The sequence below is a fragment of the Leiobunum rupestre genome, chromosome 9 (assembly GCF_980474605.1).
Source record: "Leiobunum rupestre chromosome 9, qqLeiRupe1.1.hap1, whole genome shotgun sequence".
Taxonomy (NCBI): Eukaryota; Metazoa; Arthropoda; class Arachnida; order Opiliones; family Sclerosomatidae; genus Leiobunum; species Leiobunum rupestre.
The window spans coordinates 55,580,498-55,602,672 of NC_143392.1; the positions used below are offsets into that span (position 1 = coordinate 55,580,498).

General features: G+C 43.3%; 16 non-coding genes and 1 pseudogene across 16 annotated transcripts; all 17 read right to left on the reverse strand.

Annotated features, from left to right (window-relative positions):
• Window positions 1-929: 929 nt before the first annotated feature.
• LOC149931549 (U2 spliceosomal RNA) lies at window positions 930-1,121 on the reverse strand. The gene has a single exon (XR_016476393.1). It is a non-coding gene; the product is annotated as a U2 spliceosomal RNA (small nuclear RNA).
• Window positions 1,122-2,178: 1,057 nt separating this feature from the next.
• LOC149931550 (U2 spliceosomal RNA) lies at window positions 2,179-2,370 on the reverse strand. The gene has a single exon (XR_016476394.1). It is a non-coding gene; the product is annotated as a U2 spliceosomal RNA (small nuclear RNA).
• Window positions 2,371-3,429: 1,059 nt separating this feature from the next.
• On the reverse strand, window positions 3,430-3,621 carry LOC149931551 (U2 spliceosomal RNA). The gene has a single exon (XR_016476395.1). It is a non-coding gene; the product is annotated as a U2 spliceosomal RNA (small nuclear RNA).
• A 1,057-nt stretch (window positions 3,622-4,678) lies between these two features.
• LOC149931552 (U2 spliceosomal RNA) lies at window positions 4,679-4,870 on the reverse strand. Its single transcript, XR_016476396.1, has one exon. It is a non-coding gene; the product is annotated as a U2 spliceosomal RNA (small nuclear RNA).
• Window positions 4,871-5,927: 1,057 nt separating this feature from the next.
• LOC149931553 (U2 spliceosomal RNA) lies at window positions 5,928-6,116 on the reverse strand. The gene has a single exon (XR_016476492.1). It is a non-coding gene; the product is annotated as a U2 spliceosomal RNA (small nuclear RNA).
• Window positions 6,117-7,622: 1,506 nt separating this feature from the next.
• LOC149931554 (U2 spliceosomal RNA) lies at window positions 7,623-7,766 on the reverse strand (annotated as a pseudogene).
• A 1,057-nt stretch (window positions 7,767-8,823) lies between these two features.
• LOC149931555 (U2 spliceosomal RNA) lies at window positions 8,824-9,015 on the reverse strand. The gene has a single exon (XR_016476397.1). It is a non-coding gene; the product is annotated as a U2 spliceosomal RNA (small nuclear RNA).
• Window positions 9,016-10,072: 1,057 nt separating this feature from the next.
• LOC149931556 (U2 spliceosomal RNA) lies at window positions 10,073-10,264 on the reverse strand. Its single transcript, XR_016476398.1, has one exon. It is a non-coding gene; the product is annotated as a U2 spliceosomal RNA (small nuclear RNA).
• A 1,057-nt stretch (window positions 10,265-11,321) lies between these two features.
• LOC149931557 (U2 spliceosomal RNA) lies at window positions 11,322-11,513 on the reverse strand. Its single transcript, XR_016476399.1, has one exon. It is a non-coding gene; the product is annotated as a U2 spliceosomal RNA (small nuclear RNA).
• A 1,059-nt stretch (window positions 11,514-12,572) lies between these two features.
• Window positions 12,573-12,764, reverse strand: LOC149931558 (U2 spliceosomal RNA). Its single transcript, XR_016476400.1, has one exon. It is a non-coding gene; the product is annotated as a U2 spliceosomal RNA (small nuclear RNA).
• A 1,057-nt stretch (window positions 12,765-13,821) lies between these two features.
• On the reverse strand, window positions 13,822-14,013 carry LOC149931559 (U2 spliceosomal RNA). The gene has a single exon (XR_016476401.1). It is a non-coding gene; the product is annotated as a U2 spliceosomal RNA (small nuclear RNA).
• A 1,057-nt stretch (window positions 14,014-15,070) lies between these two features.
• On the reverse strand, window positions 15,071-15,262 carry LOC149931560 (U2 spliceosomal RNA). Its single transcript, XR_016476402.1, has one exon. It is a non-coding gene; the product is annotated as a U2 spliceosomal RNA (small nuclear RNA).
• Window positions 15,263-16,319: 1,057 nt separating this feature from the next.
• LOC149931561 (U2 spliceosomal RNA) lies at window positions 16,320-16,511 on the reverse strand. The gene has a single exon (XR_016476404.1). It is a non-coding gene; the product is annotated as a U2 spliceosomal RNA (small nuclear RNA).
• A 1,057-nt stretch (window positions 16,512-17,568) lies between these two features.
• On the reverse strand, window positions 17,569-17,760 carry LOC149931562 (U2 spliceosomal RNA). The gene has a single exon (XR_016476405.1). It is a non-coding gene; the product is annotated as a U2 spliceosomal RNA (small nuclear RNA).
• A 1,061-nt stretch (window positions 17,761-18,821) lies between these two features.
• LOC149931563 (U2 spliceosomal RNA) lies at window positions 18,822-19,013 on the reverse strand. The gene has a single exon (XR_016476406.1). It is a non-coding gene; the product is annotated as a U2 spliceosomal RNA (small nuclear RNA).
• A 1,059-nt stretch (window positions 19,014-20,072) lies between these two features.
• Window positions 20,073-20,264, reverse strand: LOC149931564 (U2 spliceosomal RNA). Its single transcript, XR_016476407.1, has one exon. It is a non-coding gene; the product is annotated as a U2 spliceosomal RNA (small nuclear RNA).
• A 1,059-nt stretch (window positions 20,265-21,323) lies between these two features.
• On the reverse strand, window positions 21,324-21,517 carry LOC149931565 (U2 spliceosomal RNA). Its single transcript, XR_016476419.1, has one exon. It is a non-coding gene; the product is annotated as a U2 spliceosomal RNA (small nuclear RNA).
• Window positions 21,518-22,175: the final 658 nt, after the last annotated feature.

Below are 22,175 nucleotides of genomic sequence, written 5' to 3' on the forward strand. Positions count from 1 at the left end.
ACCAAAGAAGGTAACTTCTTGATTTCAAACAAAAAGATCGACGGCCATCGAGCGTTTTCAGCCGTCAACGGTAATATCACGCAGAATACATTGGTTCTCGACCCATCAACGACGGTAAGCCGCGTCGAGTGGGGTCATTTCTTGGGAGGGAGGGAGACCACCAGGGAACACGGCGTGCCGGTGGCTGATCTCTTCCTCTCACCCTCTTTTTTTTCATTAACGGGGTATTTGAGTCTTTCTAATAAAATTTGTTTATTTTTAAATATTTTCTTTTACGCTGTTTCTAACTAGTTCGCCAAGGCGATAATTTATCTTCGGTTTTCTCTGGGTCTTTTTTTAAATAAGTGGCAACATGGAACCGTGCTTAATCGATAATTAGAAAAAGTAAGATCTTGATCATACGGAGTTTCCTCCTGCACGCTTACCAGAACAGCTGTAGAGAAGTGTCATGAGATATGGCACTACGAATTGACCGTGGTTGCCGCGTAGTACGCGCCCCGGCATCAGCAACACAAAAACTCGTTTTTTCCAAACCATCCCGCTTTTAACAGTCCCCTATTTCTACAGCGATAGTACCGCAATCCTCGCTAGGTAACTCGATGTAAATAACTTATATGGTGTCCGTTTCGAGAACGGAGTTACCATGGTTTGGGAGGGGTTAATTTTTTTAAAGGGGAAGACGTGTTGCCAATGCGAATGTCGAAAAGCGGCCGGCTGTGAACTCCTAATCATGTCTCCTGTTAGTAACGAAAGTGACTTAAAAAAAACATACCGTTGGTAACGTACGACAGTTAAGGTAAAAAATTACAAAACAAATCCGTCCGAATCTTCAAAATGATCTACTAGCCAATGACGACTTTCCCTCTTATGACGTCAGGAATATATATATATATATATATATATATGGTGTTTGATTTTAGATTCATTGAGCGAGGTGGGCCGATCCTGGAAGAACTGCAATACCAGGCCAACCCGTGGCGGAGGTGGAGCAAGCTCCGACCTCTCCGCCGCCGTCCAAAAATAAGTTTAATATCTTGGGCCCCGATGGGACCCGTATCAGATATTAAGCTGATAAGAACAGATACTACACTTTGATCTTAGCCAAAAGGCCGAGAAGCGATAACCGGCAAAGGGGGCTTTGGTGGTTGAAAAAGAAAAAGAGTGAGATTGAGCATTCACAAATTTCATAATTATGTTTAAGCAGATTGCTCGTGGTTGGAGATGACAGCGTGTATAACCATCACGTCTGACCAAAGAAGGTAACTTCTTGATTTCAAACAAAAAGATCGACGGCCATCGAGCGTTTTCAGCCGTCAACGGTAATATCACGCAGAATACATTGGTTCTCGACCCATCAACGACGGTAAGCCGCGTCGAGTGGGGTCATTTCTTGGGAGGGAGGGAGACCACCAGGGAACACGGCGTGCCGGTGGCTGATCTCTTCCTCTCACCCTCTTTTTTTTCATTAACGGGGTATTTGAGTCTTTCTAATAAAATTTGTTTATTTTTAAATATTTTCTTTTACGCTGTTTCTAACTAGTTCGCCAAGGCGATAATTTATCTTCGGTTTTCTCTGGGTCTTTTTTTAAATAAGTGGCAACATGGAACCGTGCTTAATCGATAATTAGAAAAAGTAAGATCTTGATCATACGGAGTTTCCTCCTGCACGCTTACCAGAACAGCTGTAGAGAAGTGTCATGAGATATGGCACTACGAATTGACCGTGGTTGCCGCGTAGTACGCGCCCCGGCATCAGCAACACAAAAACTCGTTTTTTCCAAACCATCCCGCTTTTAACAGTCCCCTATTTCTACAGCGATAGTACCGCAATCCTCGCTAGGTAACTCGATGTAAATAACTTATATGGTGTCCGTTTCGAGAACGGAGTTACCATGGTTTGGGAGGGGTTAATTTTTTTAAAGGGGAAGACGTGTTGCCAATGCGAATGTCGAAAAGCGGCCGGCTGTGAACTCCTAATCATGTCTCCTGTTAGTAACGAAAGTGACTTAAAAAAAACATACCGTTGGTAACGTACGACAGTTAAGGTAAAAAATTACAAAACAAATCCGTCCGAATCTTCAAAATGATCTACTAGCCAATGACGACTTTCCCTCTTATGACGTCAGGAATATATATATATATATATATATATATGGTGTTTGATTTTAGATTCATTGAGCGAGGTGGGCCGATCCTGGAAGAACTGCAATACCAGGCCAACCCGTGGCGGAGGTGGAGCAAGCTCCGACCTCTCCGCCGCCGTCCAAAAATAAGTTTAATATCTTGGGCCCCGATGGGACCCGTATCAGATATTAAGCTGATAAGAACAGATACTACACTTTGATCTTAGCCAAAAGGCCGAGAAGCGATAACCGGCAAAGGGGGCTTTGGTGGTTGAAAAAGAAAAAGAGTGAGATTGAGCATTCACAAATTTCATAATTATGTTTAAGCAGATTGCTCGTGGTTGGAGATGACAGCGTGTATAACCATCACGTCTGACCAAAGAAGGTAACTTCTTGATTTCAAACAAAAAGATCGACGGCCATCGAGCGTTTTCAGCCGTCAACGGTAATATCACGCAGAATACATTGGTTCTCGACCCATCAACGACGGTAAGCCGCGTCGAGTGGGGTCATTTCTTGGGAGGGAGGGAGACCACCAGGGAACACGGCGTGCCGGTGGCTGATCTCTTCCTCTCACCCTCTTTTTTTTCATTAACGGGGTATTTGAGTCTTTCTAATAAAATTTGTTTATTTTTAAATATTTTCTTTTACGCTGTTTCTAACTAGTTCGCCAAGGCGATAATTTATCTTCGGTTTTCTCTGGGTCTTTTTTTAAATAAGTGGCAACATGGAACCGTGCTTAATCGATAATTAGAAAAAGTAAGATCTTGATCATACGGAGTTTCCTCCTGCACGCTTACCAGAACAGCTGTAGAGAAGTGTCATGAGATATGGCACTACGAATTGACCGTGGTTGCCGCGTAGTACGCGCCCCGGCATCAGCAACACAAAAACTCGTTTTTTCCAAACCATCCCGCTTTTAACAGTCCCCTATTTCTACAGCGATAGTACCGCAATCCTCGCTAGGTAACTCGATGTAAATAACTTATATGGTGTCCGTTTCGAGAACGGAGTTACCATGGTTTGGGAGGGGTTAATTTTTTTAAAGGGGAAGACGTGTTGCCAATGCGAATGTCGAAAAGCGGCCGGCTGTGAACTCCTAATCATGTCTCCTGTTAGTAACGAAAGTGACTTAAAAAAAACATACCGTTGGTAACGTACGACAGTTAAGGTAAAAAATTACAAAACAAATCCGTCCGAATCTTCAAAATGATCTACTAGCCAATGACGACTTTCCCTCTTATGACGTCAGGAATATATATATATATATATATATATATATGGTGTTTGATTTTAGATTCATTGAGCGAGGTGGGCCGATCCTGGAAGAACTGCAATACCAGGCCAACCCGTGGCGGAGGTGGAGCAAGCTCCGACCTCTCCGCCGCCGTCCAAAAATAAGTTTAATATCTTGGGCCCCGATGGGACCCGTATCAGATATTAAGCTGATAAGAACAGATACTACACTTTGATCTTAGCCAAAAGGCCGAGAAGCGATAACCGGCAAAGGGGGCTTTGGTGGTTGAAAAAGAAAAAGAGTGAGATTGAGCATTCACAAATTTCATAATTATGTTTAAGCAGATTGCTCGTGGTTGGAGATGACAGCGTGTATAACCATCACGTCTGACCAAAGAAGGTAACTTCTTGATTTCAAACAAAAAGATCGACGGCCATCGAGCGTTTTCAGCCGTCAACGGTAATATCACGCAGAATACATTGGTTCTCGACCCATCAACGACGGTAAGCCGCGTCGAGTGGGGTCATTTCTTGGGAGGGAGGGAGACCACCAGGGAACACGGCGTGCCGGTGGCTGATCTCTTCCTCTCACCCTCTTTTTTTTCATTAACGGGGTATTTGAGTCTTTCTAATAAAATTTGTTTATTTTTAAATATTTTCTTTTACGCTGTTTCTAACTAGTTCGCCAAGGCGATAATTTATCTTCGGTTTTCTCTGGGTCTTTTTTTAAATAAGTGGCAACATGGAACCGTGCTTAATCGATAATTAGAAAAAGTAAGATCTTGATCATACGGAGTTTCCTCCTGCACGCTTACCAGAACAGCTGTAGAGAAGTGTCATGAGATATGGCACTACGAATTGACCGTGGTTGCCGCGTAGTACGCGCCCCGGCATCAGCAACACAAAAACTCGTTTTTTCCAAACCATCCCGCTTTTAACAGTCCCCTATTTCTACAGCGATAGTACCGCAATCCTCGCTAGGTAACTCGATGTAAATAACTTATATGGTGTCCGTTTCGAGAACGGAGTTACCATGGTTTGGGAGGGGTTAATTTTTTTAAAGGGGAAGACGTGTTGCCAATGCGAATGTCGAAAAGCGGCCGGCTGTGAACTCCTAATCATGTCTCCTGTTAGTAACGAAAGTGACTTAAAAAAAACATACCGTTGGTAACGTACGACAGTTAAGGTAAAAAATTACAAAACAAATCCGTCCGAATCTTCAAAATGATCTACTAGCCAATGACGACTTTCCCTCTTATGACGTCAGGAATATATATATATATATATATATATATGGTGTTTGATTTTAGATTCATTGAGCGAGGTGGGCCGATCCTGGAAGAACTGCAATACCAGGCCAACCCGTGGCGGAGGTGGAGCAAGCTCCGACCTCTCCGCCGCCGTCCAAAAATAAGTTTAATATCTTGGGCCCCGATGGGACCCGTATCAGATATTAAGCTGATAAGAACAGATACTACACTTTGATCTTAGCCAAAAGGCCGAGAAGCGATAACCGGCAAAGGGGGCTTTGGTGGTTGAAAAAGAAAAAGAGTGAGATTGAGCATTCACAAATTTCATAATTATGTTTAAGCAGATTGCTCGTGGTTGGAGATGACAGCGTGTATAACCATCACGTCTGACCAAAGAAGGTAACTTCTTGATTTCAAACAAAAAGATCGACGGCCATCGAGCGTTTTCAGCCGTCAACGGTAATATCACGCAGAATACATTGGTTCTCGACCCATCAACGACGGTAAGCCGCGTCGAGTGGGGTCATTTCTTGGGAGGGAGGGAGACCACCAGGGAACACGGCGTGCCGGTGGCTGATCTCTTCCTCTCACCCTCTTTTTTTTCATTAACGGGGTATTTGAGTCTTTCTAATAAAATTTGTTTATTTTTAAATATTTTCTTTTACGCTGTTTCTAACTAGTTCGCCAAGGCGATAATTTATCTTCGGTTTTCTCTGGGTCTTTTTTTAAATAAGTGGCAACATGGAACCGTGCTTAATCGATAATTAGAAAAAGTAAGATCTTGATCATACGGAGTTTCCTCCTGCACGCTTACCAGAACAGCTGTAGAGAAGTGTCATGAGATATGGCACTACGAATTGACCGTGGTTGCCGCGTAGTACGCGCCCCGGCATCAGCAACACAAAAACTCGTTTTTTCCAAACCATCCCGCTTTTAACAGTCCCCTATTTCTACAGCGATAGTACCGCAATCCTCGCTAGGTAACTCGATGTAAATAACTTATATGGTGTCCGTTTCGAGAACGGAGTTACCATGGTTTGGGAGGGGTTAATTTTTTTAAAGGGGAAGACGTGTTGCCAATGCGAATGTCGAAAAGCGGCCGGCTGTGAACTCCTAATCATGTCTCCTGTTAGTAACGAAAGTGACTTAAAAAAAACATACCGTTGGTAACGTACGACAGTTAAGGTAAAAAATTACAAAACAAATCCGTCCGAATCTTCAAAATGATCTACTAGCCAATGACGACTTTCCCTCTTATGACGTCAGGAATATATATATATATATATATATATATGGTGTTTGATTTTAGATTCATTGAGCGAGGTGGGCCGATCCTGGAAGAACTGCAATACCAGGCCAACCCGTGGCGGAGGTGGAGCAAGCTCCGACCTCTCCGCCGCCGTCCAAAAATAAGTTTAATATCTTGGGCCCCGATGGGACCCGTATCAGATATTAAGCTGATAAGAACAGATACTGAATTTGTTTATTAAATATCAGTCAAATTTACAAATTTACAGATGTTCGCGTTTAATTAAATTAAATTAGCGCGAACAAAAGTAAGTTTTCAAGTTTCATTTTTTAGGTAAGGGTTTTTTCCATCGTCGAGGTAAGTATAAATGGTTTTTAATAGGTAAAGGTAAGTATTTTTTTCCTTCTTTTTCAGGGATAACGTAAAGTTAAAACCAGATAAAAAGTGTAAACAAAAGTAAATGAATATAAAAGAATTTTGCACGTAGTTAAAATTAAAAATTTGCCATAAAAAGATTTAGTATGTTACGTATTCATTATATAGATCCTTCTCAGGTATGTTTTTGGTGGCGCTGGCGAATGTCTTTTTCTCTTCGTTTTGCGTCTTTCCCTTCTTGGTCGCCTTTCCTGGAGAGTTGAGCATACGTTTTTTTGAAAATTTTTCCTGTTCCTGGTTGGCGAGCGCGAGAAACACCTGCCTCCTCTCGTCGCTATATTCGTCGGTAGTCCGCAGGTATTCAATGAATCCTTTAAGTTGTGTCTGGGAGTATTTCCTGACGCTTTCTAAATTTTCCGGGCTGATGTAGAGGTCGCTGTTCGGATCCTCGGACTGAGATACCTGGTGGTCGCTTGGTGGTGCTCCTTGGGATGTTGTCGATTCTGCTATGGGCACTTGTTCCGTAGCAGAAGTACCGTTGTCTGCACCTTGGTGACTGGAATTAGCGCTTTCCTGTGTGTTCGTCGTTGTTTGTTCCTTGATCTCTGCAGAAGCACGTGTCTTCTCAGCCGTTCGGTTTTTCTTTGCTTCGCAAGAAGAGGCCACGTGCCCCTCTTGGTCGCAGTAGAAACACTTTTTTGTTACACCTTGATAAAACACTAATGCCCGGCTACGCCCAAAAAAAAGTACATTAGGTATAGTTTTTGTCATCCTGATTTTTACCGCACGGTCTCCATTCCTGATTCCTTTAAGTTCTTTATACTCGTCGAAACGATGCGCTTTAATTTCCCCATACTGCCGTAGGGTCGTTAATATTGAGTCCCATTGAATCCATGGTGGTAGTGATTTGATGGTCAGCCAGAAGCCGTCGTCTTCGATACTGGTGATTTTACTTGACTTGTTATTGATTAGGAAGTCTTCATAAGAGACAGCCTTCTGCAGGAATGCCAGGGTCGTAAAGGTAAGAAGGAAAGTTTCATTACCGATAGGCTGAATTGTCTCGATACTGTCGGGACCAAGCTTTTCATGGAAGGCACAGGCAACTTCCAGAAAGCCAGCGTCGACTTCTAGTCGAGCAGTACGTTTTCTCACCTCCATAGCCATCCTGGCTATGGAGAGATCGTCAGTTGAAGGTGAGTATCAGGAAGGAACAGCGTCAAGTGGCAATGGCAGAAACCAGCCAGGTCAGGATGCAGCGCAGATGTCCGGAACAGCAGCGACAGGTAAGTGCCAGCAGAATCAGGACCAGGAACAGCAGCAGAATCAGGAACAGCAGAGGAACCGGAAACAGCAGCGGCAACTTCAAGAGCAGGAACAGGAACAGTGACGTCAGGATACCGGCAGGTAAGTCAGCATCGCAGGAACAGGCTGAGCAGCGTAAACGTCGCTTAACGGCCTTTCGGCCAAGATTTCAGCGAAATAGCTGGGAACAGATACTACACTTTGATCTTAGCCAAAAGGCCGAGAAGCGATAACCGGCAAAGGGGGCTTTGGTGGTTGAAAAAGAAAAAGAGTGAGATTGAGCATTCACAAATTTCATAATTATGTTTAAGCAGATTGCTCGTGGTTGGAGATGACAGCGTGTATAACCATCACGTCTGACCAAAGAAGGTAACTTCTTGATTTCAAACAAAAAGATCGACGGCCATCGAGCGTTTTCAGCCGTCAACGGTAATATCACGCAGAATACATTGGTTCTCGACCCATCAACGACGGTAAGCCGCGTCGAGTGGGGTCATTTCTTGGGAGGGAGGGAGACCACCAGGGAACACGGCGTGCCGGTGGCTGATCTCTTCCTCTCACCCTCTTTTTTTTCATTAACGGGGTATTTGAGTCTTTCTAATAAAATTTGTTTATTTTTAAATATTTTCTTTTACGCTGTTTCTAACTAGTTCGCCAAGGCGATAATTTATCTTCGGTTTTCTCTGGGTCTTTTTTTAAATAAGTGGCAACATGGAACCGTGCTTAATCGATAATTAGAAAAAGTAAGATCTTGATCATACGGAGTTTCCTCCTGCACGCTTACCAGAACAGCTGTAGAGAAGTGTCATGAGATATGGCACTACGAATTGACCGTGGTTGCCGCGTAGTACGCGCCCCGGCATCAGCAACACAAAAACTCGTTTTTTCCAAACCATCCCGCTTTTAACAGTCCCCTATTTCTACAGCGATAGTACCGCAATCCTCGCTAGGTAACTCGATGTAAATAACTTATATGGTGTCCGTTTCGAGAACGGAGTTACCATGGTTTGGGAGGGGTTAATTTTTTTAAAGGGGAAGACGTGTTGCCAATGCGAATGTCGAAAAGCGGCCGGCTGTGAACTCCTAATCATGTCTCCTGTTAGTAACGAAAGTGACTTAAAAAAAACATACCGTTGGTAACGTACGACAGTTAAGGTAAAAAATTACAAAACAAATCCGTCCGAATCTTCAAAATGATCTACTAGCCAATGACGACTTTCCCTCTTATGACGTCAGGAATATATATATATATATATATATATATGGTGTTTGATTTTAGATTCATTGAGCGAGGTGGGCCGATCCTGGAAGAACTGCAATACCAGGCCAACCCGTGGCGGAGGTGGAGCAAGCTCCGACCTCTCCGCCGCCGTCCAAAAATAAGTTTAATATCTTGGGCCCCGATGGGACCCGTATCAGATATTAAGCTGATAAGAACAGATACTACACTTTGATCTTAGCCAAAAGGCCGAGAAGCGATAACCGGCAAAGGGGGCTTTGGTGGTTGAAAAAGAAAAAGAGTGAGATTGAGCATTCACAAATTTCATAATTATGTTTAAGCAGATTGCTCGTGGTTGGAGATGACAGCGTGTATAACCATCACGTCTGACCAAAGAAGGTAACTTCTTGATTTCAAACAAAAAGATCGACGGCCATCGAGCGTTTTCAGCCGTCAACGGTAATATCACGCAGAATACATTGGTTCTCGACCCATCAACGACGGTAAGCCGCGTCGAGTGGGGTCATTTCTTGGGAGGGAGGGAGACCACCAGGGAACACGGCGTGCCGGTGGCTGATCTCTTCCTCTCACCCTCTTTTTTTTCATTAACGGGGTATTTGAGTCTTTCTAATAAAATTTGTTTATTTTTAAATATTTTCTTTTACGCTGTTTCTAACTAGTTCGCCAAGGCGATAATTTATCTTCGGTTTTCTCTGGGTCTTTTTTTAAATAAGTGGCAACATGGAACCGTGCTTAATCGATAATTAGAAAAAGTAAGATCTTGATCATACGGAGTTTCCTCCTGCACGCTTACCAGAACAGCTGTAGAGAAGTGTCATGAGATATGGCACTACGAATTGACCGTGGTTGCCGCGTAGTACGCGCCCCGGCATCAGCAACACAAAAACTCGTTTTTTCCAAACCATCCCGCTTTTAACAGTCCCCTATTTCTACAGCGATAGTACCGCAATCCTCGCTAGGTAACTCGATGTAAATAACTTATATGGTGTCCGTTTCGAGAACGGAGTTACCATGGTTTGGGAGGGGTTAATTTTTTTAAAGGGGAAGACGTGTTGCCAATGCGAATGTCGAAAAGCGGCCGGCTGTGAACTCCTAATCATGTCTCCTGTTAGTAACGAAAGTGACTTAAAAAAAACATACCGTTGGTAACGTACGACAGTTAAGGTAAAAAATTACAAAACAAATCCGTCCGAATCTTCAAAATGATCTACTAGCCAATGACGACTTTCCCTCTTATGACGTCAGGAATATATATATATATATATATATATATGGTGTTTGATTTTAGATTCATTGAGCGAGGTGGGCCGATCCTGGAAGAACTGCAATACCAGGCCAACCCGTGGCGGAGGTGGAGCAAGCTCCGACCTCTCCGCCGCCGTCCAAAAATAAGTTTAATATCTTGGGCCCCGATGGGACCCGTATCAGATATTAAGCTGATAAGAACAGATACTACACTTTGATCTTAGCCAAAAGGCCGAGAAGCGATAACCGGCAAAGGGGGCTTTGGTGGTTGAAAAAGAAAAAGAGTGAGATTGAGCATTCACAAATTTCATAATTATGTTTAAGCAGATTGCTCGTGGTTGGAGATGACAGCGTGTATAACCATCACGTCTGACCAAAGAAGGTAACTTCTTGATTTCAAACAAAAAGATCGACGGCCATCGAGCGTTTTCAGCCGTCAACGGTAATATCACGCAGAATACATTGGTTCTCGACCCATCAACGACGGTAAGCCGCGTCGAGTGGGGTCATTTCTTGGGAGGGAGGGAGACCACCAGGGAACACGGCGTGCCGGTGGCTGATCTCTTCCTCTCACCCTCTTTTTTTTCATTAACGGGGTATTTGAGTCTTTCTAATAAAATTTGTTTATTTTTAAATATTTTCTTTTACGCTGTTTCTAACTAGTTCGCCAAGGCGATAATTTATCTTCGGTTTTCTCTGGGTCTTTTTTTAAATAAGTGGCAACATGGAACCGTGCTTAATCGATAATTAGAAAAAGTAAGATCTTGATCATACGGAGTTTCCTCCTGCACGCTTACCAGAACAGCTGTAGAGAAGTGTCATGAGATATGGCACTACGAATTGACCGTGGTTGCCGCGTAGTACGCGCCCCGGCATCAGCAACACAAAAACTCGTTTTTTCCAAACCATCCCGCTTTTAACAGTCCCCTATTTCTACAGCGATAGTACCGCAATCCTCGCTAGGTAACTCGATGTAAATAACTTATATGGTGTCCGTTTCGAGAACGGAGTTACCATGGTTTGGGAGGGGTTAATTTTTTTAAAGGGGAAGACGTGTTGCCAATGCGAATGTCGAAAAGCGGCCGGCTGTGAACTCCTAATCATGTCTCCTGTTAGTAACGAAAGTGACTTAAAAAAAACATACCGTTGGTAACGTACGACAGTTAAGGTAAAAAATTACAAAACAAATCCGTCCGAATCTTCAAAATGATCTACTAGCCAATGACGACTTTCCCTCTTATGACGTCAGGAATATATATATATATATATATATATATGGTGTTTGATTTTAGATTCATTGAGCGAGGTGGGCCGATCCTGGAAGAACTGCAATACCAGGCCAACCCGTGGCGGAGGTGGAGCAAGCTCCGACCTCTCCGCCGCCGTCCAAAAATAAGTTTAATATCTTGGGCCCCGATGGGACCCGTATCAGATATTAAGCTGATAAGAACAGATACTACACTTTGATCTTAGCCAAAAGGCCGAGAAGCGATAACCGGCAAAGGGGGCTTTGGTGGTTGAAAAAGAAAAAGAGTGAGATTGAGCATTCACAAATTTCATAATTATGTTTAAGCAGATTGCTCGTGGTTGGAGATGACAGCGTGTATAACCATCACGTCTGACCAAAGAAGGTAACTTCTTGATTTCAAACAAAAAGATCGACGGCCATCGAGCGTTTTCAGCCGTCAACGGTAATATCACGCAGAATACATTGGTTCTCGACCCATCAACGACGGTAAGCCGCGTCGAGTGGGGTCATTTCTTGGGAGGGAGGGAGACCACCAGGGAACACGGCGTGCCGGTGGCTGATCTCTTCCTCTCACCCTCTTTTTTTTCATTAACGGGGTATTTGAGTCTTTCTAATAAAATTTGTTTATTTTTAAATATTTTCTTTTACGCTGTTTCTAACTAGTTCGCCAAGGCGATAATTTATCTTCGGTTTTCTCTGGGTCTTTTTTTAAATAAGTGGCAACATGGAACCGTGCTTAATCGATAATTAGAAAAAGTAAGATCTTGATCATACGGAGTTTCCTCCTGCACGCTTACCAGAACAGCTGTAGAGAAGTGTCATGAGATATGGCACTACGAATTGACCGTGGTTGCCGCGTAGTACGCGCCCCGGCATCAGCAACACAAAAACTCGTTTTTTCCAAACCATCCCGCTTTTAACAGTCCCCTATTTCTACAGCGATAGTACCGCAATCCTCGCTAGGTAACTCGATGTAAATAACTTATATGGTGTCCGTTTCGAGAACGGAGTTACCATGGTTTGGGAGGGGTTAATTTTTTTAAAGGGGAAGACGTGTTGCCAATGCGAATGTCGAAAAGCGGCCGGCTGTGAACTCCTAATCATGTCTCCTGTTAGTAACGAAAGTGACTTAAAAAAAACATACCGTTGGTAACGTACGACAGTTAAGGTAAAAAATTACAAAACAAATCCGTCCGAATCTTCAAAATGATCTACTAGCCAATGACGACTTTCCCTCTTATGACGTCAGGAATATATATATATATATATATATATATATGGTGTTTGATTTTAGATTCATTGAGCGAGGTGGGCCGATCCTGGAAGAACTGCAATACCAGGCCAACCCGTGGCGGAGGTGGAGCAAGCTCCGACCTCTCCGCCGCCGTCCAAAAATAAGTTTAATATCTTGGGCCCCGATGGGACCCGTATCAGATATTAAGCTGATAAGAACAGATACTACACTTTGATCTTAGCCAAAAGGCCGAGAAGCGATAACCGGCAAAGGGGGCTTTGGTGGTTGAAAAAGAAAAAGAGTGAGATTGAGCATTCACAAATTTCATAATTATGTTTAAGCAGATTGCTCGTGGTTGGAGATGACAGCGTGTATAACCATCACGTCTGACCAAAGAAGGTAACTTCTTGATTTCAAACAAAAAGATCGACGGCCATCGAGCGTTTTCAGCCGTCAACGGTAATATCACGCAGAATACATTGGTTCTCGACCCATCAACGACGGTAAGCCGCGTCGAGTGGGGTCATTTCTTGGGAGGGAGGGAGACCACCAGGGAACACGGCGTGCCGGTGGCTGATCTCTTCCTCTCACCCTCTTTTTTTTCATTAACGGGGTATTTGAGTCTTTCTAATAAAATTTGTTTATTTTTAAATATTTTCTTTTACGCTGTTTCTAACTAGTTCGCCAAGGCGATAATTTATCTTCGGTTTTCTCTGGGTCTTTTTTTAAATAAGTGGCAACATGGAACCGTGCTTAATCGATAATTAGAAAAAGTAAGATCTTGATCATACGGAGTTTCCTCCTGCACGCTTACCAGAACAGCTGTAGAGAAGTGTCATGAGATATGGCACTACGAATTGACCGTGGTTGCCGCGTAGTACGCGCCCCGGCATCAGCAACACAAAAACTCGTTTTTTCCAAACCATCCCGCTTTTAACAGTCCCCTATTTCTACAGCGATAGTACCGCAATCCTCGCTAGGTAACTCGATGTAAATAACTTATATGGTGTCCGTTTCGAGAACGGAGTTACCATGGTTTGGGAGGGGTTAATTTTTTTAAAGGGGAAGACGTGTTGCCAATGCGAATGTCGAAAAGCGGCCGGCTGTGAACTCCTAATCATGTCTCCTGTTAGTAACGAAAGTGACTTAAAAAAAACATACCGTTGGTAACGTACGACAGTTAAGGTAAAAAATTACAAAACAAATCCGTCCGAATCTTCAAAATGATCTACTAGCCAATGACGACTTTCCCTCTTATGACGTCAGGAATATATATATATATATATATATATATGGTGTTTGATTTTAGATTCATTGAGCGAGGTGGGCCGATCCTGGAAGAACTGCAATACCAGGCCAACCCGTGGCGGAGGTGGAGCAAGCTCCGACCTCTCCGCCGCCGTCCAAAAATAAGTTTAATATCTTGGGCCCCGATGGGACCCGTATCAGATATTAAGCTGATAAGAACAGATACTACACTTTGATCTTAGCCAAAAGGCCGAGAAGCGATAACCGGCAAAGGGGGCTTTGGTGGTTGAAAAAGAAAAAGAGTGAGATTGAGCATTCACAAATTTCATAATTATGTTTAAGCAGATTGCTCGTGGTTGGAGATGACAGCGTGTATAACCATCACGTCTGACCAAAGAAGGTAACTTCTTGATTTCAAACAAAAAGATCGACGGCCATCGAGCGTTTTCAGCCGTCAACGGTAATATCACGCAGAATACATTGGTTCTCGACCCATCAACGACGGTAAGCCGCGTCGAGTGGGGTCATTTCTTGGGAGGGAGGGAGACCACCAGGGAACACGGCGTGCCGGTGGCTGATCTCTTCCTCTCACCCTCTTTTTTTTCATTAACGGGGTATTTGAGTCTTTCTAATAAAATTTGTTTATTTTTAAATATTTTCTTTTACGCTGTTTCTAACTAGTTCGCCAAGGCGATAATTTATCTTCGGTTTTCTCTGGGTCTTTTTTTAAATAAGTGGCAACATGGAACCGTGCTTAATCGATAATTAGAAAAAGTAAGATCTTGATCATACGGAGTTTCCTCCTGCACGCTTACCAGAACAGCTGTAGAGAAGTGTCATGAGATATGGCACTACGAATTGACCGTGGTTGCCGCGTAGTACGCGCCCCGGCATCAGCAACACAAAAACTCGTTTTTTCCAAACCATCCCGCTTTTAACAGTCCCCTATTTCTACAGCGATAGTACCGCAATCCTCGCTAGGTAACTCGATGTAAATAACTTATATGGTGTCCGTTTCGAGAACGGAGTTACCATGGTTTGGGAGGGGTTAATTTTTTTAAAGGGGAAGACGTGTTGCCAATGCGAATGTCGAAAAGCGGCCGGCTGTGAACTCCTAATCATGTCTCCTGTTAGTAACGAAAGTGACTTAAAAAAAACATACCGTTGGTAACGTACGACAGTTAAGGTAAAAAATTACAAAACAAATCCGTCCGAATCTTCAAAATGATCTACTAGCCAATGACGACTTTCCCTCTTATGACGTCAGGAATATATATATATATATATATATATATGGTGTTTGATTTTAGATTCATTGAGCGAGGTGGGCCGATCCTGGAAGAACTGCAATACCAGGCCAACCCGTGGCGGAGGTGGAGCAAGCTCCGACCTCTCCGCCGCCGTCCAAAAATAAGTTTAATATCTTGGGCCCCGATGGGACCCGTATCAGATATTAAGCTGATAAGAACAGATACTACACTTTGATCTTAGCCAAAAGGCCGAGAAGCGATAACCGGCAAAGGGGGCTTTGGTGGTTGAAAAAGAAAAAGAGTGAGATTGAGCATTCACAAATTTCATAATTATGTTTAAGCAGATTGCTCGTGGTTGGAGATGACAGCGTGTATAACCATCACGTCTGACCAAAGAAGGTAACTTCTTGATTTCAAACAAAAAGATCGACGGCCATCGAGCGTTTTCAGCCGTCAACGGTAATATCACGCAGAATACATTGGTTCTCGACCCATCAACGACGGTAAGCCGCGTCGAGTGGGGTCATTTCTTGGGAGGGAGGGAGACCACCAGGGAACACGGCGTGCCGGTGGCTGATCTCTTCCTCTCACCCTCTTTTTTTTCATTAACGGGGTATTTGAGTCTTTCTAATAAAATTTGTTTATTTTTAAATATTTTCTTTTACGCTGTTTCTAACTAGTTCGCCAAGGCGATAATTTATCTTCGGTTTTCTCTGGGTCTTTTTTTAAATAAGTGGCAACATGGAACCGTGCTTAATCGATAATTAGAAAAAGTAAGATCTTGATCATACGGAGTTTCCTCCTGCACGCTTACCAGAACAGCTGTAGAGAAGTGTCATGAGATATGGCACTACGAATTGACCGTGGTTGCCGCGTAGTACGCGCCCCGGCATCAGCAACACAAAAACTCGTTTTTTCCAAACCATCCCGCTTTTAACAGTCCCCTATTTCTACAGCGATAGTACCGCAATCCTCGCTAGGTAACTCGATGTAAATAACTTATATGGTGTCCGTTTCGAGAACGGAGTTACCATGGTTTGGGAGGGGTTAATTTTTTTAAAGGGGAAGACGTGTTGCCAATGCGAATGTCGAAAAGCGGCCGGCTGTGAACTCCTAATCATGTCTCCTGTTAGTAACGAAAGTGACTTAAAAAAAACATACCGTTGGTAACGTACGACAGTTAAGGTAAAAAATTACAAAACAAATCCGTCCGAATCTTCAAAATGATCTACTAGCCAATGACGACTTTCCCTCTTATGACGTCAGGAATATATATATATATATATATATATATGGTGTTTGATTTTAGATTCATTGAGCGAGGTGGGCCGATCCTGGAAGAACTGCAATACCAGGCCAACCCGTGGCGGAGGTGGAGCAAGCTCCGACCTCTCCGCCGCCGTCCAAAAATAAGTTTAATATCTTGGGCCCCGATGGGACCCGTATCAGATATTAAGCTGATAAGAACAGATACTACACTTTGATCTTAGCCAAAAGGCCGAGAAGCGATAACCGGCAAAGGGGGCTTTGGTGGTTGAAAAAGAAAAAGAGTGAGATTGAGCATTCACAAATTTCATAATTATGTTTAAGCAGATTGCTCGTGGTTGGAGATGACAGCGTGTATAACCATCACGTCTGACCAAAGAAGGTAACTTCTTGATTTCAAACAAAAAGATCGACGGCCATCGAGCGTTTTCAGCCGTCAACGGTAATATCACGCAGAATACATTGGTTCTCGACCCATCAACGACGGTAAGCCGCGTCGAGTGGGGTCATTTCTTGGGAGGGAGGGAGACCACCAGGGAACACGGCGTGCCGGTGGCTGATCTCTTCCTCTCACCCTCTTTTTTTTCATTAACGGGGTATTTGAGTCTTTCTAATAAAATTTGTTTATTTTTAAATATTTTCTTTTACGCTGTTTCTAACTAGTTCGCCAAGGCGATAATTTATCTTCGGTTTTCTCTGGGTCTTTTTTTAAATAAGTGGCAACATGGAACCGTGCTTAATCGATAATTAGAAAAAGTAAGATCTTGATCATACGGAGTTTCCTCCTGCACGCTTACCAGAACAGCTGTAGAGAAGTGTCATGAGATATGGCACTACGAATTGACCGTGGTTGCCGCGTAGTACGCGCCCCGGCATCAGCAACACAAAAACTCGTTTTTTCCAAACCATCCCGCTTTTAACAGTCCCCTATTTCTACAGCGATAGTACCGCAATCCTCGCTAGGTAACTCGATGTAAATAACTTATATGGTGTCCGTTTCGAGAACGGAGTTACCATGGTTTGGGAGGGGTTAATTTTTTTAAAGGGGAAGACGTGTTGCCAATGCGAATGTCGAAAAGCGGCCGGCTGTGAACTCCTAATCATGTCTCCTGTTAGTAACGAAAGTGACTTAAAAAAAACATACCGTTGGTAACGTACGACAGTTAAGGTAAAAAATTACAAAACAAATCCGTCCGAATCTTCAAAATGATCTACTAGCCAATGACGACTTTCCCTCTTATGACGTCAGGAATATATATATATATATATATATATATGGTGTTTGATTTTAGATTCATTGAGCGAGGTGGGCCGATCCTGGAAGAACTGCAATACCAGGCCAACCCGTGGCGGAGGTGGAGCAAGCTCCGACCTCTCCGCCGCCGTCCAAAAATAAGTTTAATATCTTGGGCCCCGATGGGACCCGTATCAGATATTAAGCTGATAAGAACAGATACTACACTTTGATCTTAGCCAAAAGGCCGAGAAGCGATAACCGGCAAAGGGGGCTTTGGTGGTTGAAAAAGAAAAAGAGTGAGATTGAGCATTCACAAATTTCATAATTATGTTTAAGCAGATTGCTCGTGGTTGGAGATGACAGCGTGTATAACCATCACGTCTGACCAAAGAAGGTAACTTCTTGATTTCAAACAAAAAGATCGACGGCCATCGAGCGTTTTCAGCCGTCAACGGTAATATCACGCAGAATACATTGGTTCTCGACCCATCAACGACGGTAAGCCGCGTCGAGTGGGGTCATTTCTTGGGAGGGAGGGAGACCACCAGGGAACACGGCGTGCCGGTGGCTGATCTCTTCCTCTCACCCTCTTTTTTTTCATTAACGGGGTATTTGAGTCTTTCTAATAAAATTTGTTTATTTTTAAATATTTTCTTTTACGCTGTTTCTAACTAGTTCGCCAAGGCGATAATTTATCTTCGGTTTTCTCTGGGTCTTTTTTTAAATAAGTGGCAACATGGAACCGTGCTTAATCGATAATTAGAAAAAGTAAGATCTTGATCATACGGAGTTTCCTCCTGCACGCTTACCAGAACAGCTGTAGAGAAGTGTCATGAGATATGGCACTACGAATTGACCGTGGTTGCCGCGTAGTACGCGCCCCGGCATCAGCAACACAAAAACTCGTTTTTTCCAAACCATCCCGCTTTTAACAGTCCCCTATTTCTACAGCGATAGTACCGCAATCCTCGCTAGGTAACTCGATGTAAATAACTTATATGGTGTCCGTTTCGAGAACGGAGTTACCATGGTTTGGGAGGGGTTAATTTTTTTAAAGGGGAAGACGTGTTGCCAATGCGAATGTCGAAAAGCGGCCGGCTGTGAACTCCTAATCATGTCTCCTGTTAGTAACGAAAGTGACTTAAAAAAAACATACCGTTGGTAACGTACGACAGTTAAGGTAAAAAATTACAAAACAAATCCGTCCGAATCTTCAAAATGATCTACTAGCCAATGACGACTTTCCCTCTTATGACGTCAGGAATATATATATATATATATATATATATATATGGTGTTTGATTTTAGATTCATTGAGCGAGGTGGGCCGATCCTGGAAGAACTGCAATACCAGGCCAACCCGTGGCGGAGGTGGAGCAAGCTCCGACCTCTCCGCCGCCGTCCAAAAATAAGTTTAATATCTTGGGCCCCGATGGGACCCGTATCAGATATTAAGCTGATAAGAACAGATACTACACTTTGATCTTAGCCAAAAGGCCGAGAAGCGATAACCGGCAAAGGGGGCTTTGGTGGTTGAAAAAGAAAAAGAGTGAGATTGAGCATTCACAAATTTCATAATTATGTTTAAGCAGATTGCTCGTGGTTGGAGATGACAGCGTGTATAACCATCACGTCTGACCAAAGAAGGTAACTTCTTGATTTCAAACAAAAAGATCGACGGCCATCGAGCGTTTTCAGCCGTCAACGGTAATATCACGCAGAATACATTGGTTCTCGACCCATCAACGACGGTAAGCCGCGTCGAGTGGGGTCATTTCTTGGGAGGGAGGGAGACCACCAGGGAACACGGCGTGCCGGTGGCTGATCTCTTCCTCTCACCCTCTTTTTTTTCATTAACGGGGTATTTGAGTCTTTCTAATAAAATTTGTTTATTTTTAAATATTTTCTTTTACGCTGTTTCTAACTAGTTCGCCAAGGCGATAATTTATCTTCGGTTTTCTCTGGGTCTTTTTTTAAATAAGTGGCAACATGGAACCGTGCTTAATCGATAATTAGAAAAAGTAAGATCTTGATCATACGGAGTTTCCTCCTGCACGCTTACCAGAACAGCTGTAGAGAAGTGTCATGAGATATGGCACTACGAATTGACCGTGGTTGCCGCGTAGTACGCGCCCCGGCATCAGCAACACAAAAACTCGTTTTTTCCAAACCATCCCGCTTTTAACAGTCCCCTATTTCTACAGCGATAGTACCGCAATCCTCGCTAGGTAACTCGATGTAAATAACTTATATGGTGTCCGTTTCGAGAACGGAGTTACCATGGTTTGGGAGGGGTTAATTTTTTTAAAGGGGAAGACGTGTTGCCAATGCGAATGTCGAAAAGCGGCCGGCTGTGAACTCCTAATCATGTCTCCTGTTAGTAACGAAAGTGACTTAAAAAAAACATACCGTTGGTAACGTACGACAGTTAAGGTAAAAAATTACAAAACAAATCCGTCCGAATCTTCAAAATGATCTACTAGCCAATGACGACTTTCCCTCTTATGACGTCAGGAATATATATATATATATATATATATATATGGTGTTTGATTTTAGATTCATTGAGCGAGGTGGGCCGATCCTGGAAGAACTGCAATACCAGGCCAACCCGTGGCGGAGGTGGAGCAAGCTCCGACCTCTCCGCCGCCGTCCAAAAATAAGTTTAATATCTTGGGCCCCGATGGGACCCGTATCAGATATTAAGCTGATAAGAACAGATACTACACTTTGATCTTAGCCAAAAGGCCGAGAAGCGATAACCGGCAAAGGGGGCTTTGGTGGTTGAAAAAGAAAAAGAGTGAGATTGAGCATTCACAAATTTCATAATTATGTTTAAGCAGATTGCTCGTGGTTGGAGATGACAGCGTGTATAACCATCACGTCTGACCAAAGAAGGTAACTTCTTGATTTCAAACAAAAAGATCGACGGCCATCGAGCGTTTTCAGCCGTCAACGGTAATATCACGCAGAATACATTGGTTCTCGACCCATCAACGACGGTAAGCCGCGTCGAGTGGGGTCATTTCTTGGGAGGGAGGGAGACCACCAGGGAACACGGCGTGCCGGTGGCTGATCTCTTCCTCTCACCCTCTTTTTTTTCATTAACGGGGTATTTGAGTCTTTCTAATAAAATTTGTTTATTTTTAAATATTTTCTTTTACGCTGTTTCTAACTAGTTCGCCAAGGCGATAATTTATCTTCGGTTTTCTCTGGGTCTTTTTTTAAATAAGTGGCAACATGGAACCGTGCTTAATCGATAATTAGAAAAAGTAAGATCTTGATCATACGGAGTTTCCTCCTGCACGCTTACCAGAACAGCTGTAGAGAAGTGTCATGAGATATGGCACTACGAATTGACCGTGGTTGCCGCGTAGTACGCGCCCCGGCATCAGCAACACAAAAACTCGTTTTTTCCAAACCATCCCGCTTTTAACAGTCCCCTATTTCTACAGCGATAGTACCGCAATCCTCGCTAGGTAACTCGATGTAAATAACTTATATGGTGTCCGTTTCGAGAACGGAGTTACCATGGTTTGGGAGGGGTTAATTTTTTTAAAGGGGAAGACGTGTTGCCAATGCGAATGTCGAAAAGCGGCCGGCTGTGAACTCCTAATCATGTCTCCTGTTAGTAACGAAAGTGACTTAAAAAAAACATACCGTTGGTAACGTACGACAGTTAAGGTAAAAAATTACAAAACAAATCCGTCCGAATCTTCAAAATGATCTACTAGCCAATGACGACTTTCCCTCTTATGACGTCAGGAATATATATATATATATATATATATATATGGTGTTTGATTTTAGATTCATTGAGCGAGGTGGGCCGATCCTGGAAGAACTGCAATACCAGGCCTAACCCGTGGCGGAGGTGGAGCAAGCTCCGACCTCTCCGCCGCCGTCCAAAAATAAGTTTAATATCTTGGGCCCCGATGGGACCCGTATCAGATATTAAGCTGATAAGAACAGATACTGACACTTTGATCTTAGCCAAAAGGCCGAGAAGCGATAACCGGCAAAGGGGGCTTTGGTGGTTGAAAAAGAAAAAGAGTGAGATTGAGCATTCACAAATTTCATAATTATGTTTAAGCAGATTGCTCGTGGTTGGAGATGACAGCGTGTATAACCATCACGTCTGACCAAAGAAGGTAACTTCTTGATTTCAAACAAAAAGATCGACGGCCATCGAGCGTTTTCAGCCGTCAACGGTAATATCACGCAGAATACATTGGTTCTCGACCCATCAACGACGGTAAGCCGCGTCGAGTGGGGTCATTTCTTGGGAGGGAGGAGGGAGACCACCAGGGAACACGGCGTGCCGGTGGCTGATCTCTTCCTCTCACCCTCTTTTTTTTCATTAACGGGGTATTTGAGTCTTTCTAATAAAATTTGTTTATTTTTAAATATTTTCTTTTACGCTGTTTCTAACTAGTTCGCCAAGGCGATAATTTATCTTCGGTTTTCTCTGGGTCTTTTTTTAAATAAGTGGCAACATGGAACCGTGCTTAATCGATAATTAGAAAAAGTAAGATCTTGATCATACGGAGTTTCCTCCTGCACGCTTACCAGAACAGCTGTAGAGAAGTGTCATGAGATATGGCACTACGAATTGACCGTGGTTGCCGCGTAGTACGCGCCCCGGCATCAGCAACACAAAAACTCGTTTTT